The following is a 19,864-nucleotide window of genomic DNA, read 5'->3' on the forward strand; positions in this document are numbered from 1 at the left end:
TGAAAGCTAAATTCCTTTTTTTTCTTTTCAAGTAATGTCCTATTAGTGCGCTAAACCACGAACAGATACACCAGGAAGGCATTTTTATTTATTTATTTTTCCTGCATTATTACAGATCTGTCGCCTCACAGCAAGAAGGTCCGGGTTCGAGCCCCGGGGCCGGCGAGGGCCTTTCTGTGCGGAGTTTGCATGTTCTCGCCGTGTCCGCGTGGGTTTCCTCCGGGTGCTCCGGTTTCCCCCACAGTCCAAAGACATGCAGGTTAGGTTAACTGGTGACTCTAAATTGAGCGTAGGTGTGAATGTGAGTGTGAATGGTTGTCTGTGTCTATGTGTCAGCCCTGTGATGACCTGGCGACTTGTCCAGGGTGTACCCCGCCTTTCGCCCGTAGTCAGCTGGGATAGGCTCCAGCTTGCCTGCGACCCTGTAGAAGGATAAAGCGGCTAGAGATAATGAGATGAGATGAGATGAGATGAGTTTTAGGTAGCTTAGAAACCGGCTCTTCCATTATCGCTGTTTCTTCCACGTTTTCTTGATGTTGTGTTGTAGAAACGGCACTAAAACTTAGCTTTGAAGCCACAAAATGCAACTTTGATGGAAAAAATATATAATAAATTGCTTACCTCTCTTCACGTCAAAAGAAGGAGGAAAGTTTTGCTTGTTTTGACATGGCAAATTATTATCATGAGGAAATACTCGTAATTCGCAACTAAAAAGACTGCAGCTACACTGGCAGCTTGACCATGCTTTCTAGTGCGATCGTGTTACGCTTGCACAGAACTGGGTTTTCGCACAGGAAGTCCATACAAGGTTATAGAAACCCTAATGAGGCTGAGGTGACAATCCATCCATCCATTATCTCTAGCCGCTTTATCCTGTTCTACAGGGTCGCAGGCAAGCTGGATCCTATCCCAGCTGACTATGGGCAAGAGGCGGGGTACACCCTGGACAAGTCGCCAGGTCATCACAGGGCTGCACATAGACACAGACAACCATTCACACTCACATTCACACCTACGGTCAATTTAGAGCCACCAATTAGCCTAACCTGCATGTCTTTGGACTGTGGGGGAAACCGGAGCATCCGGAGGAAACCCACGCGGAGAACATGCAAACTCCACACAGAAAGGCCCTTGTCGGCCGCTGGGCTCAAACCCAGGACCTTCTTGCTGTGAGGCGACAGCGCTAACCACTACACCACTGTGCCGCCCCGAGGTGACAATCTACAACCCCGATTCCAAAAAAGTTGGGGCAAAGTACAAATTGTAAATAAAAACGGAATGCAATGATGTGGAAGTTTCAAAATTCCATATTTTATTCAGAATAGAACATAGATGACATATCAAATGTTTAAACTGAGAAAATGTATCATTTAAAGAGAAAAATTAGGTGATTTTAAATTTCATGACAACACCACACCTCAAAAAAGTTGGGACAAGGCCATGTTTCCCACTGTGAGACATCCCCTTTTCTCTTTACAACAGTCTGTAAACGTCTGGGGACTGAGGAGACAAGTTGCTCAAGTTTAGGGAGAGGAATGTTAACCCATTCTTGTCTAATGTAGGATTCTAGTTACTCAGCTGTCTTAGGTCTTTTTTGTCGTATCTTCCGCTTTATGATGCGCCTAATGTTTTCTATGGGTGAAAGATCTGGACTGCAGGCTGGCCAGTTCAGTACCCGGACCCTTCTTCTACGCAGCCATGATGCTGTAATTGATGCAGTATGTGGTTTGGCATTGTCATGTTGGAAAATGCAAGGTCTTCCCTGAAAGAGACGTCGTCTGGATGGGAACATATGTTGCTCTAGAACCTGGATATACCTTTCAGCATTGATGGTGTCTTTCCAGATGTGTAAGCTGCCCATGCCTCATGCACTAATGCAACCCCATACCATCAGAGATGCAGGCTTCTGAACTGAGCGCTGATAACAACTTGGGCCGTCCTTCTCCTCTTTAGTCCGAATGACACGGCGTCCCTGATTTCCATAAAGAACTTCACATTTTGATTCGTCTGACCACAGAACAGTTTTCCACTTTGCCACAGTCCATTTTAAATGAGCCTTGGCCCAGAGAAGACGTCTGTGCTTCTGGATCATGTTTAGATACGGCTTCTTCTTTGAACTATAGAGTTTTAGCTGGCAACGGTGGATGGCACGGTGAATTGTGTTCGCAGATAATGTTCTCTGATTATTCTCTGAATATTCTCTAATATTCTCTGAATATTCCTGAGCCCATTTTGTGATTTCCAATACAGAAGCATGCCTGTATGTGATACAGTGCCGTCTAAGGGCCCGAAGATCACGGGCACCCAGTATGGTTTTCTGGCCTTGACCCTTACGCACAGAGATTCTTCCAGATTCTCTGAATATTTTGATGATATTATGCACTGTAGATGATGATATGTTCAAACTCTTTGCAATTTTACACTGTCGAACTCCTTTCTGATATTGCTCCACTATTTGTCAGCGCAGAATTAGGGGGATTGGTGATCCTCTTCCCATCTTTACTTCTGAGAGCCGCTGCCACTCCAAGATGCTCTTTTTATACCCAGTCATGTTAATGACCTATTGCCAATTGACCTAATGAGTTGCAATTTGGTCCTCCAGCTGTTCCTTTTTTGTTCCTTTAACTTTTCCAGCCTCTTATTGCCCCTGTCCCAACTTTTTTGAGATGTGTTGCTGTCATGAAATTTCAAATGAGCCAATATTTGGCAAGAAATTTCAAAATGTCTCACTTTCGACATTTGATATGTTGTTTATGTTCTATTGTGAATGCAATATCAGTTTTTGAGATTTGTAAATTATTGCATTACGATTTTATTTACAATTTGTACTTTGTCCCAACTTTTTTGGAATCGGGGTTGTAGTTTAAAAAAAAAAAGGTTAGAAAAATTGCAGTGGGCGCTTTTCTAAGATTCTTATGTGGCTATTGAAAAAATGTATGGTCTGACAAGGGGGGGGGGTCACAGGCACCCCAGGACACCCCCCCCTCCAGCTATGCCCCTGAGTACTGTATATGGATGCTTGTAGTCCAAATTCTTCCTGATTTTCCTGGGAAATGAGACGTTCAGCAGAGATTTTGATTGTGTAAAATGTCTGCACAGATGAAATATTTGTGTATGTAGTTTAATTATGCTGATCTAATTTCTCACTCTCCCTGTAATTGTGCTGAATCCATAACGAAATAACAGGTTAAGTATCAAATAAATAAATAAAAATCTAAACCCTGTGAGAGAGAAGTGGTTTGGTTTTCTGTCTGTATTACGCAGAATATCATGTGTTTGTTTTTTTGGCTCACTGGGAAATGAAATGTGTCTGGACGTGAAAATGTTGCATGGGTCCCGCAGCCAGGAACAGGTGGAAACAAGACGGAGAAAGTGTCGGAGTTAAATCAGCCGAGACAGACGAGTGGTTGTGAGCTTCCACCAGACGCATGCTGAATTCCCTCTGTCTCTGAGGGCTGCCTGTTTTGAACCACTTAACAAGGACTGTAGATGAAGAGACATGCTTTTTTCAGCGTAAACACTTCAGCATGGCCAGTAAAGTGTATCTCTGTCTGTCTTGCTGTCTTTCTCACCCTAGGCTTATGTCTTATATAGTAAGCTATAAAAAGAGCTGGGTGGTTGCGAATTTAAATCAGAATTTGATGTTTGGTGGTGGTGGTGGTGTTATTTTTACAAGTCGAGGGGAAGCACCATAAGGAGACAATTAAATGGAAAGTTCTGGACCACAATTGGACTGATGGTCCCAGTGTACTGGACTGTTGCATAACCGAGAAGACCCTCCTCACATCGTTCCAGCACAGCGTCTCCTTCCTGCATGGTTTTCTGTTGCAAAATACACATCCACTTCTACACACTGGCAGCTCTGTTTCTCAGAGTGTGTTCTTAAGCACCCAGATGACCACCAGACCTTAACACACACGCACACGTACACTTAAGCAAACCCAATGTATATCCAGCGTTCCGAACGTTCCTTTCCGACACACACTGATATAATACTAGCAGTGGAGAAACATCTGCTGCCACTCACAGTAACACAGTCTGGTTAACCCTGTTGCACACAAATCCTCTTTCATGGATTCCAGAGGTTTTTCTCAATGTATTTTGCAAAGGATTCTATATGAGTATTTAAAAAAAATTAAAAAAAAAATGTAACTGCACATCTGCACAGTCACAGTTCATACAACCCCGATTCCAAAAAAGTTGGGACAAAGTCCAAATTGTCAATAAAAACAGAATGCAATAATTTACAAATCTCAAAAACTGATATTGCATTCACAATAGAACATAGACAACATATCAAATGTCGAAAGTGAGACATTTTGAAATTTCTTGCCAAATATTGGCTCATTTGAAATTTCATGACAGCAACACATCTCAAAAAAGTTGGGACAGGGGCAATAAGAGGCTGGAAAAGTTAAAGGTACAAAAAAGGAACAGCTGGAGGACCAAATTGCAACTCATTAGGTCAACTGGCAATAGGTCATTAACATGACTGGGTATAAAAAGAGCATCTTGGAGTGGCAGCGGCTCTCAGAAGTAAAGATGGGAAGAGGATCACCAATCCCCCTAATCCTGCGCTGACAAATAGTGGAGCAATATCAGAAAGGAGTTCGACAGTGTAAAATTGCAAAGAGTTTGAACATATCATCATCTACAGTGCATAATATCATCAAAAGTGTCAAGGACCAGACAGGAGAGGAGATCATTCATCTCATCATTATCTCTAGCCGCTTTATCCTTCTACAGGGTCGCAGGCAAGCTGGAGCCTATCCCAGCTGACTACGGGCAAAAGGCGGGGTACACCCTGGACAAGTCGCCAGGTCATCACAGGGCTGACACATAGACACAGACAACCATTCACACTCACACCTATGGTCAATTTAGAGTCACCAGTTAACCTAACCTGCATGTCTTTGGACTGTGGGGGAAACCAGAGCACCCGGAGGAAACCCACGCGGACAACATGCAAACTCCGCACAGAAAGGCCCTCGCTGACCACGGGGCTTGAACCCGGACCTTCTTGCTGTGAGGCGACAGCGCTAACCACTACACCAGGAGATCAAATGCACTCAAACCACAGTTTAATAATAACAGGGGAAAAGGGAGAATGTGTGTGTGAAGTTCAGTGGCAGGAGGACTGAGAGGCAGGGACGGCTGGTGGGAGCGTGGTGGTAACATCTGAGGTCTCCCATCCAAGTACTGGCCAGGCCCAACCCTGCTTAGCTTCTGAGATCAGATGGGATCAGGCATTGTCAGAGAGGTGTGGCTGTAGGCTGACAGCACTTGGGTTTCAGGCAGTCTCCCAGCAAGCTGGAGATCAGGCGAAGGTACAGGAGAGGCAGGCAAGAGGCAGAGTCGACAGGACAGAAGGCAGATCAGGTTACCGGGGCTGGAGAGCAGACAGAGTCAGACGGAACAGAATATCGTAAGGAGTCAGAGTAGTAGGAACACAGAGCAGGTTATCACGCTGGAAGTTGCAGACGATCTGACACTGAGGCTTGGGAGAACTGCAGCTTAAATACACACAGGGGGGAAGCAGGTGATTGGCAACAGCCAATGACAGTCACTGAAAGTTAATAAGAGGAAGTGAGAGCGGGCATGGCCGGTAATGCTGAGTGGAGATGTTACCTGAAGAGAGAAGCCCACAGGTAGGACCATGACAAAAAGATTCAGAGAATCTGGAAGAATCTCTGTGCGTAAGGGTCAAGGCCGGAAAACCATACTGGGTGCCCGTGATCTTAGACGGCACTGCATCACATACAGGCATGCTTCTGTATTGGAAATCACAAAATGGGCTCAGGAATATTTCCAGAGAACATTATCTGCGAACACAATTCACCGTACCATCCGCCGTTGCCAGCTAAAATTCTATAGTTCAAAGAAGAAGCCGTATCTAAACATGATCCAGAAGCGCAGACGTCTTCTCTGGGCCAAGGCTCATTTCAAATGGACTGTGGCAAAGTGGAAAACTGTTCTGTGGTCAGACGAATCAAAATTTGAAGTTCTTTATGGAAATCAGGGACGCCGTGTCATTCGGACTAAAGAGGAGAAGGACGACCCGAGTTGTTATCGGTGCTCAGTTCAGAAGCCTGCATCTCTGATGGTATGGGGTTGCATTAGTGCGTGTGGCATGGGCAGCTTACACATCTGGAAAGACACCATCAATGCTGAAAGGTATATCCAGGTTCTAGAGCAACATATGCTCCCATCCAGACGACGTCTCTTTCAGGGAAGACCTTGCATTTTCCAACATGACAATGCCAAACCACATACTGCATCAATTACAGCATCATGGCTGCGTAGAAGAAGGGTCCGGGTACTGAACTGGCCAGCCTGCAGTCCAGATCTTTCATCCATAGAAAACATTTGCCGCATCATAAAACGGAAGATACGACAAAAAGACCTAAGACAGTTGAACAACTAGAATCCTACATTAGACAAGAATGGGTTAACATTCCTGTCCCTAAACTTGAGCAACTTGTCTCCTCAGTCCCCAGACGTTTACAGACTGTTGTAAAGAGAAAAGGGGATGTCCCACAGTGGTAAACATGGCCTTGTCCCAACTTTTTTGAGATGTGTTGTTGTCATGAAATTTAAAATCACCTAATTTTTCTCTTTAAATGATACATTTTCTCAGTTTAAACATTTGATATGTCATCTATGTTCTATTCTGAATAAAATATGGAATTTTGAAACTTCCACATCATTGCATTCCATTTTTATTTACAATTTGTACTTTGTCCCAACTTTTTTGGAATCGGGGTTGTAAATTGTTGTATGTCGTGAACACCATACAGCACGCTTTGAGGGCAAACATTATCATAGAGGTTCCACAGAACATCAATGTCCATGTGGGTTTCCTCTGGGTTCTCTGGTTTCCTATCACCATCCAAAAACACACACATACACACACAAACACACAATGTGGATAGACTATGCTAAATTACCCCTCACACCAAGAGTTCCTGTAATAGGCCTCCTGGATCCACCATGACCCCAATCAGGCTAAAGCACGTACTGAAAGTGAGTGAAAGCGTGACTTTCCACCAATAGAACCCACGTGTATTTCAAATGTAGATTTGAAAGATTTTGCATCATTCCAGAATTTCCATTTGTTCCCAGAATAGGCTCCAGATTCACAGTGACCCTGACTACGCTAGAGATGCTAATGGCTATAAATGATGGATGATTGTAAACTCTTTGTCTTCAACTTTTTAGTGTGTAATTGTATTTTCTCTTGCCCTGCAATGGATGGTCTGCCATCCAGGGTGTGTTCCCATCTCACGCCAGCGCTCCTGGGATGAGCTTCGGTTCCACCATGACCTTAACCAGGATTAAGCACTTACTGAATGTGAGTGAGAGAGTGACTTTCCACCCATACGACCCAAGCCATTTACACTGCATGAAATGCAGCTTCAAAATATCTTGTATCATATTAATATTAACAGCACTTTCTCTAGTTTCCCTCCATCGCAGAGTTTCCATTCATTTCTGGAAAAGGCTCTGTGACTCCAACCGACCAGGATAAACGGGTTTCTGAAAACGAGTGAATATACTTTTGTCTCAGAAACATGTAGTAAAGATGATTGATGCCCCCAAGGAAAATTTAGACTCAATACAAACAAATTAACAAGAGTCAGAAATGTAAATCTGTATAATGCGACATGCAAAGTATCTAAGATTTTAAGTGGCTAAAAATCTTCACGGCTAATGACGTTTTTTGTTTTTTTTTTGCATGCTGCGTTTGTAATTAAAGCCGATATCTTCAGGATATCCTTGGATGCATGTTTGCAGTGTGCCTGCTCAAGGATTTTTAAGTCTTTTCAGGTTTATAAACCCAAAGTCCAAGTCTGAGGTTTGAATCTCAAGTCAAAGTTGAGGTGCAAGCCATGTTTTATTTTTTTTTCATGACTCAAGTTGGAATCATGTGACTCTACGCCTCTGATGATTGCCCACATAAACTTGGCTACTAGTTAAAAATAACATGCCTAATACTGTACATATGGAATTGAATACGCCAACATCTGTGTACGTCAAGGCAAGACATGTTGCGTCTCGAGGCAGTGGGCAGACACATTGACTCACATTAGCCTGGAGTTCGCGGTTGAAGTTCCACCACAGATATTTGCTGTCTGACCCTGACCATGAAACATCAGTGAAGAACACATTGTCTCCTTCTAAGCACATTTAGTAAGTCACTTTGGAAAAAAAAAAAGCTTCTGCCACATGAATATACACTATATGGCGAAAAGTTGGTGGACACCTGACCATCACACCCATAGGTGCATTTTGAACATTCCATTCCCAACATGGCAGTGGGGATTTGCCAATTCAACCACAAGATTATCATTACTGATGTCAGGCATTGATGGTGGGTGAGGAAACCTGGAGTTTAGTCGGTGTTCCAGTTCTTCCCAATGGTGTTTAGTGGGGTTGATTTCAGTCAGGGCGACACAAGTTCTTCCACTCCAACCTTGACAAATCATGTCTTCATGGAGCTCGTTTTGTACACATGGGCATCGTCATGCTGGAACAGGTTTGGGCCTCTTAGTTCTAGGGAAGGGAATTGGTAATGTTGCAGCATACAAATACATTCTATACTATTGTGTGCTTCCAACTTTGTCGCAACAGTTTGAAGAAGAATCACACATGGGTGTGATGGTCAGCTGTCCAAAAACTTTTGACCATATAGTGTATTTACATAAAATGTAAACTTGCTGACTAATTTGATTCACAGATGGCTATGTTCCCATTATTGATAGACATCTATCTGGCCAATATGTCACAAACTTTTTTTTAAAATTGTGATACAAAGGTTAAATTTAAAAAAATCAAAAATGTATTGTTTGCTCAAGCTTTGACAGATTAGATGAAGACCATTGCTGGCCAACAGCATTGTTCAGGTCTTGCCATGGATTCTTAATCAGATTGAGTCCAGGACTTTGACTGTACTGATCTAACACATTCAGGTTTTTGGTTTTGAAGTACTCTAGTACTGCTTAAAGGTCCTTGTCCTGTTGGAAGCTGAATTTCTGCCCCAGTCTCAAAGTGGTGCTTGAAAGTTTGTGAACCCTTTAGAATTTTCTATATTTCTGCATAAATATGACCTAAAACATCAGATTTTCACACAAGTCCTAAACGTAGATAAAGAGAACCCAGTTAAACAAATGAGGCAAAAATATTATACTTGGTCATTTATTTATTGAGGAAAATGATCCAATATTACATATCTGTGAGTGGCAAAAGTATGTGAACCTTTGCTTTCAGTATCTGGTGTGACCCCCTTGTGCAGCAACTAAACATTTCCGGTAACTGTTGATCAGTCCTGCACACCGGCTTGGAGGAATTTTAGCCCGTTCCTCCGTACAGAACAGCTTCAACTCTGGGATGTTGGTGGGTTTCCTCACATGAACTGCTCGCTTCAGGTCCTTCCACAACATTTCCATTGGATTAAGGTCAGGACTTTGACTTGGCCATTCCAAAACATTAACTTTATTCTTCTTTAACCATTCTTTGGTAGAATGACTTGTGTGCTTAGGGTCGTTGTCTTGCTGCATGACCCACCTTCTCTTGAGCTTCAGTTCATGGACAGATGTCCTGACATTTTCCTTTAGAATTCACTGGTATAATTCAGAATTCATTGTTCCATCAATGATGGCAAGCTGTCCTGGCCCAGATGCAGCAAAACAGGCCCAAACCATGATACTACCACCACCATGTTTCACAGATGGGATAAGGTTCTTATGCTGGAATGCAGTGTTTTCCTTTCTCCAAACATAACGCTTCTCATTTAAACCAAAAAGTTCGATTTTGGTCTCATCTGTCCACAAAACATTTTCCCAAAAGCCTTCTGGCTTGTCCACGTGATTTTTAGCAAACTGCAGATGAGCAGCAATGTTCTTTTTGGAGAGCAGTGGCTTTCTCCTTGCAATCCTGACATGCACACCATTGTTGTTCAGTGTTCTCCTGATGGTGGACTCATGAACATTAACATTAGCCAATGTGAGAGAGGCCTTCAGTTGCTTAGAAGTTACCCTGGGGTCCTTTGTGACCTCGCCAACTATTACACACCTTGCTCTTGGAGTGATCTTTGTTGGTCGACCACTCCTGGGGAGGGTAACAATGGTCTTGAATTTCCTCTATTTGTATATAATCTGTCTGACTGTGGATTGGTGGAGTCCAAACTCTTTAGAGATGGTTTTGATGAGCATCAGCAATGCTTTTTCTGAGGTCCTCAGAAATCTCCTTTGTTCGTGCCATGATACACGTCCATAAACATGTGTTGTGAAGATCAGACTTTGATAGATCCCTGTTCTTGAAATAAAACAGGGTGCCCACTCACACCTGATTGTCATCCCATTGATTGAAAACACCTGACACTAATTTCACCTTCAAATTAACTACTAATCCTAGAGGTTCACATACTTTTGCCACTCACAGATATGTAATATTGGATCATTTTCCTCAATAAATAAATGGCCAAGTATAATATTTTTGTCTCATTTGTTTAACTGAGTTCTCTTTATCTACTTTTAGGACTTGTGTGAAAATCTGATGTTGTTTTAGGTCATATTTATGCAGCAATAAAGAAAATTCTAAAGGGTTCACAAACTTTCAAGCACCACTGTAGTCTCTTACAGATTACAGGTTTTCTTCTTCCTGTATTTGGCTCCATCCATCTTGACCTCAAACCAATTTCCCAGTCCCTGCTGATGAAAAGCATTCCCACAACATTATGCTACCACCACCATGTTGACAATGTTTTCAGTGTTATTAAAGTGTTAAGTAAGAGCTTTTTTGGCAAGGCCAAAAAAAAAGTTTGTCTAATCAGACAAAAAAAAAAAAAAGACACATTTTTTAATTCTTCAATGTCTTTTTACAAATTACTGTGGTTATTTTTCCTGTTCCTGTCACTCTTACATAAAGTTGGGCTTTGTGGCGAGAAACCTCCACAGGTGTCCTGTGAGCAGCTTTTCTCATCTGAGATGTAGATATTTTCAGATGTGTTAGAGTTACTCCTGGGCCTTCTGAATTCAACAGACCAGTGGTATAATATACACTCACCAGCCACTTTATTAGGAATACCTGCTGTTTTATGCAGTTCTCTAATCAGCCAATCCCTGGACAGCAGCACAATGCATCAAATCATGCAGATACAAATCAAGGGTTTCAGTTAATGTTCAAACATCAGAATGGGAAAAATTGTGATCTCACTGTGAAGTGTGACTTTCTTTCGCTGTGGCATGGGTGCTGGTTTGAGCCACATGAAAAACATAAAAACATCGAGTGAGTGAGCGGCGGTTCTGTGGGTGGAAACAAACGCCTTGTTTGATAAGAGAGGTCAGAGATCAGAAAATGGCCAGATTGGTTCGAGCTTTTTTGCCAGGAAGGATATAGTAACTCATTACTCTTTACAACCGTGGTGAACAGAAAAGCATCTCAGCATGCAACAGAAAACAGAAGAACACATTGGGTTCCACTCCTGCAACCAAGAACAGGGCTCTTAGAATTAAGAACAAGTTCCTATTAAAGTGGCACGTTTTATAATTTATTAAACTCTTAGCGCTATCTCAGGTTCTTTGCCTAACATCTGGCTTTTTGTCTCTATCAGGAATTATGTTTGGACTTTTTCTTATTCTGTAGAGAATGACACTGAAGTGTAGGGGAAAAAAATTAGCATTAATTACAGTAAGATATTTCCTATTTTAATTCTGTCAGCTTCTGCATATCATGAGAGGTTTCACTCGTGAGATTTAAACAGTTGCATCACAGCTTCCACGGTAGAGCCTGAAACCTGGGGATAAATGGCTGGATTGGGATCTTTTAGAGATGATAATTTAATGGCACATTTTGTGCATAAACATCTCCATCACAATCCACATCAGGTTCCATACCTGTCAGGTAAGAACAGCAATCTGAGGCTACAGTGGGCCAAGGATCACCAAAACTAAAACAAGTGAAGAACGGAATAAGACCAGGCGACGATTTTTAATCTTCAGCTGTTCAGTTTGTGTGAATCTGTGCCCTCTGTAGCCTCAGATTCCTGTCTGTATTGTTTTCAAATAGTGTTAGTCAGACCCTCTGACTGTCTACCTCCACATTATGACAATGACAGTATTCTCTGTTGAGTGATTACACATTCTTGTTTCAGCCACAAGTTTACCACTCGGCTGGAGAGGCTGCCGGGAAATGCACACGACGTCGCAGAATTCTCATAGACGTTTTATGGAAAACATCATGACAATTAAACATGGCCGCTAACACAGTGAACGGTTCCACTTCACTTCCGACTGCCAACTCTACACTCTGTCTCACAACAGAGCTGGGAAACGAAGGTTAAGGTCGCACACGTATACACACACACACACACACACACACACCTTCTTCATACCTTCCATGGGCGATTGCTCTAAGACAACGAGGGAGGCTCAGCCTCCTCTAAAAATGACGAACATCGTGTAGGATGAATTGCGCTAGGCTTATGTTATAGCCGACCTTATAACATTGCTATTTCAGATCCAGAATCATAGAAATATATGTGCTCAACCCAACTACAGTGCGAAATCATTCCCTTATAACTTTCCCCAGTTCGCCTAATGTGTGCGTGAGTTTTTCCCCCTCGTGACAGCGCAATGCAGCCCAGCCTCAGTGGACTTCAATGGCATTTGGGAGCTATGCGCTTTTCAATATCAAAATGCAAGACGATTATTGGACAAATACTGCGAAAATGCCCGCCTACGGACTCCCAGCCTCACAGTGGGAGGGACATGGCAAAGCTTTCCGTGAGGAGACTGGTGATTGGTGAAAGCGGCCGGATATTTTCTTTGATTGACAGCTCGTTTCAAATATAGACAGGCAGCGGTGAATTTCAGTTCAGTCCCATGCGGATTCGCAAGTGCTGTGGTGTATTGTAAGAGATCAGCTTACATTTCGATTTCATTCATTACATACGGTTTCTACCAGCTTTTTTAGTTTGTATATATTTTCATTGTAAATATAGTGTTGTCAAGTTTGCTATCTTAGTTCCAGAAATTTTGTTTATTTGAGTGACTGAACTTGAACTTGAGGGGGCTAGTCAGCTAGCAAGAAAGCTGCGCACGGATGCCAAGCATTGTTGATTTAATTTTGGCGAAGCCATTTGCCAGTCTTCCTTTCGAGGAAAAAATTAAAATTAAAGAGCAGGGTAGACCAACGCCTCAAATTGACTTGGTGAAAAAGGTAGGGAATAATACTCGTTCCTTTCAGCTCTCCTGGTACGAGAAAGTGAATTGGCTAACAGCAAGTGACCCACATCAACAACAGTAAATAGGCTACTTTAGTAATATGGCATGGATGGACCAAAAATATAGAATCTATTTAAAATGTTTATGCTGAGTATATTATATTGGAATATATATTTCTCTGGATATGATTTAAACACAGCTACAATTTGGAAAACATTTTTAAATAAAAACACAGCCGAGAACATTTCACACTACAGACCTGGATTAAAAGTGAAGGGTTATCAAAATTGTCAATAAAACATTTCTCAGTCAAAATAAGTAAAATATAGGGAAAGTGTCATTGAATGAAATGTGTGGCACCCAGCTCTATGTTTGGCTCCCCAAGGTCAGTGCTTGTGCCTATTCCAGAACACTCTGCTGTTACTGCTGAGGTTCCTGACAAAGAGCTGCTTTCAATAATGATCAATTTTTAAACAACATGCCACAATTTTAAAATATAAAATGTTAAAATATACCCCCCCCCCCAACACCACCATCATGTATATTGGACAGTAGGCTAATGGGCCAAAAGAACCTGTTATTTCACAGTTTGTGACCCTGCCAACAATCAGCCAGATCAGAGGCAAGAGTATGGGCAAAATTGATGTGTTTTTTCTTTTTTCTTTTAAAATCTGGAAATATCGTAACCGACCAGCCTCCCCTGTTTGAAAGACTACCAGCCGCCACTGATACCTTCATACCCTTTTCAATGATAAACACACAATAAAATAAAACAATCCTTTTTGGTTGCTTTTTTAAATATTTTCACCAACCAAAGACGAGTGGTCTTCAAAGAACGACAGTTACACAACTAGAGCACAAATAATGAATGCTGTCCATGGAAAAAAACCTGCACACCTACTGTACACTGTGAACTAACAATGTAGGAGTGTGTAAATGTCCACGGTGTACATTTACACAAAAATTCCCAACAGTGCTGGACCTGATCTACACTCGTAGTGATGTTACACTACTACGTCAGTGTCACTGCTGTACTGAAAATGATCCACCGACCAAATCAGATAAGTTGGTCTTATGGTCCATTTTTGTCAATATGATAGAGATGGCTGACTCATATACATGTTAATATTTAAAGATAAAAGAGAGAGAGAGAGAGAGAGAGAGAGAGAGGCCATGGTGGCCCTGAAGATCAAAAGTCAGGTTTAATCTAAAATGTTCAACTTCAAATAAAAAGTCTTTTATTTGATTTTACTTTTCTCAGTCTTCTCTTTTTCTTTGCCCTGTCCTTCAGGTGTACCTAATAAAATGGCAACTCTGTGTGCGCTCTAATTGTCTCTGCGCTGACTCACGTGACAGCATTTAGGGACTGAAGGGACTATTATCTCTGTTTTAGCCTCAATTTCTGACCTAAATGTTGGCAGAAATATTTCAACTTTTCCTCAGAATTGGTCAAGGAGGACATATGAGATGTACAGTGTCTTGCAAAAGTATTCATCCCCCTTGGTGTTGGTCCTGTTTTGTCGCATTACAAGCTGGAATTAAAATGGATTTTGAGGATTAGCACCATTTGATTTACACAACATGCCGACCACTTTAAAGGTGCACATTGTTGTTTTATTGTGACACAAACAATAATTAAGATGAAAAAATAGAAATCTGGAGTGTGTAAAAGTATTCAGCCCCTTTCGTATGAAATCCCTAAATAAGAGCTGGTCCAACCAATTCACTTCTTAAGTCACATAATTAGTTAATTAAGATCCACCTGTGTGCAATCAAAGTGTCACATTATCTGTCACATGATGTCTGTATAAATCAACCTGTTCTGGAAGGACCCTGACTCTGCAACACTACCAAGCAAGCTACATGAGATCCAAGGAGCCTCCAAACAGGTCCGAGACAAAGTTGTGGAGAAGTATAGATCAGGGTTGGGTTATAAAAATATCCCAAACTTTGAATATCCCAGGGAGCACCATTAAATCCATTATAGCAAAATGGAAAGAATATGGCGCCACTACAAACCTGACAAGAGAAGGCCGCCCACCAAAACTCACAGACCGGGCAAGGAGAGCATTAATCAGAGATGCAACAAAGACACCAAAGATAAACACTGAAGGAGCTGCAAAGATCCACAGCGGAGATGGGAGAATCTGTCCATAGGACCACTTTAAGCCGCACACTCCACAGAGTGGGCAGAAAAAAAAATTCATTGCTTAAGAAAGCACGTTTGGAGTTTGCCCAACAGCATATGACAGATTCCCCAAACACATGGAAGAAGATTCTCTGATCAGATGATCTTTTTGACCATCAAGGGAAACACCATGTGTGGTGCAAACCCAACACCCTGAGAATAGAGGTCTGCGCGGGTCGGATTTTTCAGTCCCGCTCCCGCCCGCGCCCGCGTTGTGCAGTCCCACTCCCGCCCGCGCCCGCAAAGAATTATGATTTTCAGTCCCGCTCCCGCCCGCGCCTGCCATATTTTGTCCCGCTCCCGCCCGCAAATCCTGCATGATGCAGACGTTCGCGTTATTTCTCAGGAAAGTTCTTGTCTTGACACAGCGTGATTGTGCCCCGCCCCCTACTTTGAGTGGATTTGAGCATAAATATCTACAGCTCACGTTCACGTTTGTTATTATTTACCTTGTTTCTGAATTCAGCATGTAGTGTCTCTAATAATAATTAGTGCTGTCAAGCGATTAAAATATTTGATCGCAAATCGCACATTTTTGTCATATGAGAAACCATTGTAATTCTCTGATCAGCATAAAAAAGTGAATGGGCTTGCTTTGTACCAATGTTTTTTGTTTTTTTTTTATTGCAAAGCAGAGCTAGCAAGAGATCCATGAGTGAACAACTCTAATCAGAGAGACAGGTTACACAGTGACGGTAGGTTTGACTCAATGCTATCCCAGAAATCCTTCCTGTAATATGCAAATTTGGCCGCCTCTGATTGGACATCCAAATTTGCATATTACAGGAAGGATTTCTGGGATAGCATTGAGTCAAGCCTACCATCACTGTGTAACCTGTCTCTCTGATTAGAGTTGTAGACTAACTCAAGCAGCAAATCACTTCACTCATGGTTCTCTTACTAGCTGGGTGTGAAGGGCGAGTCGTTAGAGTGACCAAAGGATTTCCCGTTAGGGTGCCCTCACTCAATCTGGCAATCTGACTCTCTCTGCAAATTTAGGCATCTTAAAATGTTTTTATTAATGCTAAATAAAATATCCAGCACAAATTTTATATGATAGACATAAATTAATAATTTATAAATTTTATTTCAAACACGTTTTTAGTTAGCGGGACTGCAGCTTATCACCGCCCGCACCTGTGCCCGCATATGTGCACTTCCGGCCGCGCCCGCAATGAGCTTTCAAAATTTGTCCCGCGCCGCACTGCTTTGCGGCGGGTCCCGCGAGTCCCGTGGGACTCCCGCAGGAGTGCAGGGCTCTACCTGAGAACACCATTTCTACAGTGATACAATTGTTTGAACTGATCTTGGAATTTGCAGTTGTTTGGAAATGGCTCCAAGAGACATTCCAGAGTTGTGTACATCTGCGATCCTCTTTCTCAGATCTGCACTGAGCTCCTTGGACTTTCCCATTTTACTGTGTGTTGGTCAATCCAATGAGTGCTGTAAACAAACCCTTTTTATGACTGCACTGCTTTGCGGCGGGTCCCGCGAGTCCCGTGGGACTCCCGCAGGAGTGCAGGGCTCTACCTGAGAACACCATTTCTACAGTGATACAATTGTTTGAACTGATCTTGGAATTTGCAGTTGTTTGGAAATGGCTCCAAGAGACATTCCAGAGTTGTGTACATCTGCGATCCTCTTTCTCAGATCTGCACTGAGCTCCTTGGACTTTCCCATTTTACTGTGTGTTGGTCAATCCAATGAGTGCTGTAAACAAACCCTTTTTATGACTGCACAGAGAAGCTACCAGCTGTAGTCAATCATGATCACTAACAGGAAGTTAAGAGACCTCTGCCTTGGCAAGATAAGAGACATTTTAAAACTTGTGCATCAAATTCGAGTGTTTTCTTTTTTAAATTAAAGCTGTATGCTGTACAATCATTCTGCCACGGAAAAAGAACAGTTCAAAGAAATTACTGAAAGCCCAAATATTGCCGTTAAATTCATATCCAAGATGACATTCATGTCACTGTATGTAAACTTCTGACCAAACTGTACATGAAAGATTTACAAATGTACAGATATTCATATAACATATGCTTAAGGAAGTGAAACTGAGCACTTGTGAAGGATATTACATTTGGTAATAGATAAATAACCGAAATATAAATATTGCAGGCAGCACGATGGTGTAATGGTTAGCACTGTCGCCTCACAGCAAGAAGATCCTGGGTTCGAGCCCAGTGGCTGACGAGGGCCTTTCTGTGTGGAGTTTGCATGTTCTGTCTGTGTGGGTTTGCTCCAGATGCTCCAATTTCCCCCGCAGTCCAAAGACATGCAGGTTAGGTTAATTGGTGGCTCGAATGCAAGTATGGATAGTTGTTTGTGTCTATGTGTCAGCCCTGCGATGACCTGGCGACTTGTCCAGGGTGTACCCCGCCTCTCACCCATAATCAGCTGGGATAGGCTCCAGCTTGCCCATGACCCTGTACAGGATAAGCGGCTACAGATAATGGATGGATGGATAAATATTGCACAAAATGTGAGTGGATTGACATGTTATTGATTGTAGTGCATGTGTGACCCCAGTCAACTAGCAGCTTCGAACCCAGAACTTGCTTGCTGTAAGGCAACAGCTCTAACCACTGCACCACCGTGACACCCTAAGGTCATAATATTTTGAGGGGAAAAAAAAAATCCACAAAAGATTACACAAAATTTACCTTATTCAAAAAAGTTAGCAGTGGCTAGCTTTGCCACTTCTCCTTGGTTCAAGTCCAAGCTCGGGTTTCTGTCTGTGTGGAATATTTCATGTCTAAAGCCATGGGGAAGACATGGTCTAATGGTTAGAGAAGCAGTTTTGGGACCAAAAGGTTGCTAATTTGATTCCCTGGACCAGAAGGAATGGCTGAAGTGCCCTTGAGTAAGGCACCTAACCCCCAACTGCTCTCTCCAGGCTACTCAGAGTATATTGTGCGTCGATAAGTGTGTCTGCTAAATGCCTGTAATGTAATGTTTGTGTGGGTTTCCTCCAGATTTTCTGGGATCATACTAAACACAGCTGGTAGATCATGCTCAGATGAATATATTGAATATTGTCAAAATGAATGACACTTCTATCTATACATATTCTGGTCTCCTACTGTTTTTAACTACTGCTTCTTTGCTTCCCTACTGTAGCAATTTTCAAATAACTAATACTGTAGGGGGCGGCATGGTGGTGTAGTGGTTAGCACTGTCGCCTCACAGCAAGAAGGTCCTGGGTTCAAGCCCCGGGGCCGGCGAGGGCCTTTCTGTGTGGAGTTTGCATGTTCTCCCCGTGTCCGCGTGGGTTTCCTCCGGGTGCTCCGGTTTCCCCCACAGTCCAAAGACATGCAGGTTAGGTTAACTGGTGACTCTAAATTGAGCGTAGGTGTGAATGTGAGTGTGAATGGTTGTCTGTGTCTATGTGTCAGCCCTGTGATGACCTGGCGACTTGTCCAGGGTGTACCCCGCCTTTCACCCGTAGTCAGCTGGGATAGGCTCCAGCTTGCCTGTGACCCTGTAGAACAGGATAAAGCGGCTACAGATAATGGATGGATGGGTAATACTGTAGGTTTCTCAAATTAAATATAAAACAAAAGCTGTGGGGGCGGCACGGTGGTGTAGTGGTTAGTGCTGTTGCCTCACAGCAAGAAGGTCCGGGTTCGAGCCCCATGGCCAGCGAGGGCCTTTCTGTGCAGAGTTTGCATGTTGTCCGTGTGGGTTTCCTCCGGGTACTCTGGTTTCCCCCACAGTCCAAAGATATGCAGGTTAGGTTAACTGGTGACTCTAAATTGACCGTAGGTGTGAATGGTTGTCTATGTGTCAGCCCTGTGATGACCTGGCGACTTGTCCAGGGTGTACCCCGCCTTTCGCCCGTAGTCAGCTGGGATAGGCTCCAGCTTGCCTGCGACCCTGTAGAACAGGATAAAGCGGCTACAGATAATGAGATGAGATGAGACAAAACCTGTGGCCCAGTAACCGCGAGATTTTGTTATAGGAGCTCTAACCTGTACACTGCTGCCACCTAGCGGCCCTAAAGCTACTGTTACTGGGGAAAAACACACAAAATATATAAACAAAATAAAAAGACAGCATATTACAGTTTTTCACAATTGTTAAAACACATTTTTTAACCCTCCTGTCCTTTTCTCAGAATTCTAAACACAAAACTTCTCAAACTACATTCACAAAACCTCTGATTCTTTTTGCAAAACCAGACCATCACCTCAAAATAGTTTTACAGTGGATTTAGCATTTACTCTGCATTCAAACAAACTATAGTAATAGGTACTGTGAAAAAAAATCATCCTGAAATTGACAAATACAAATGAAAGTGTACAGCCTACAATGTACTGTAAAAGGTTAAAAAAAAAAAACCCACGACTTTACACAGTTGATCATTGAGCTTCATCCTGTCATTGGTCTGGGTCAGGCCACAGCACTTCATCCACATCACACGCTATATTTGCCCTTGCCAGGCAACAGG

This window comes from Neoarius graeffei, chromosome 4 (genome assembly GCF_027579695.1).
Source record: "Neoarius graeffei isolate fNeoGra1 chromosome 4, fNeoGra1.pri, whole genome shotgun sequence".
NCBI lineage: Eukaryota > Metazoa > Chordata > Actinopteri > Siluriformes > Ariidae > Neoarius > Neoarius graeffei.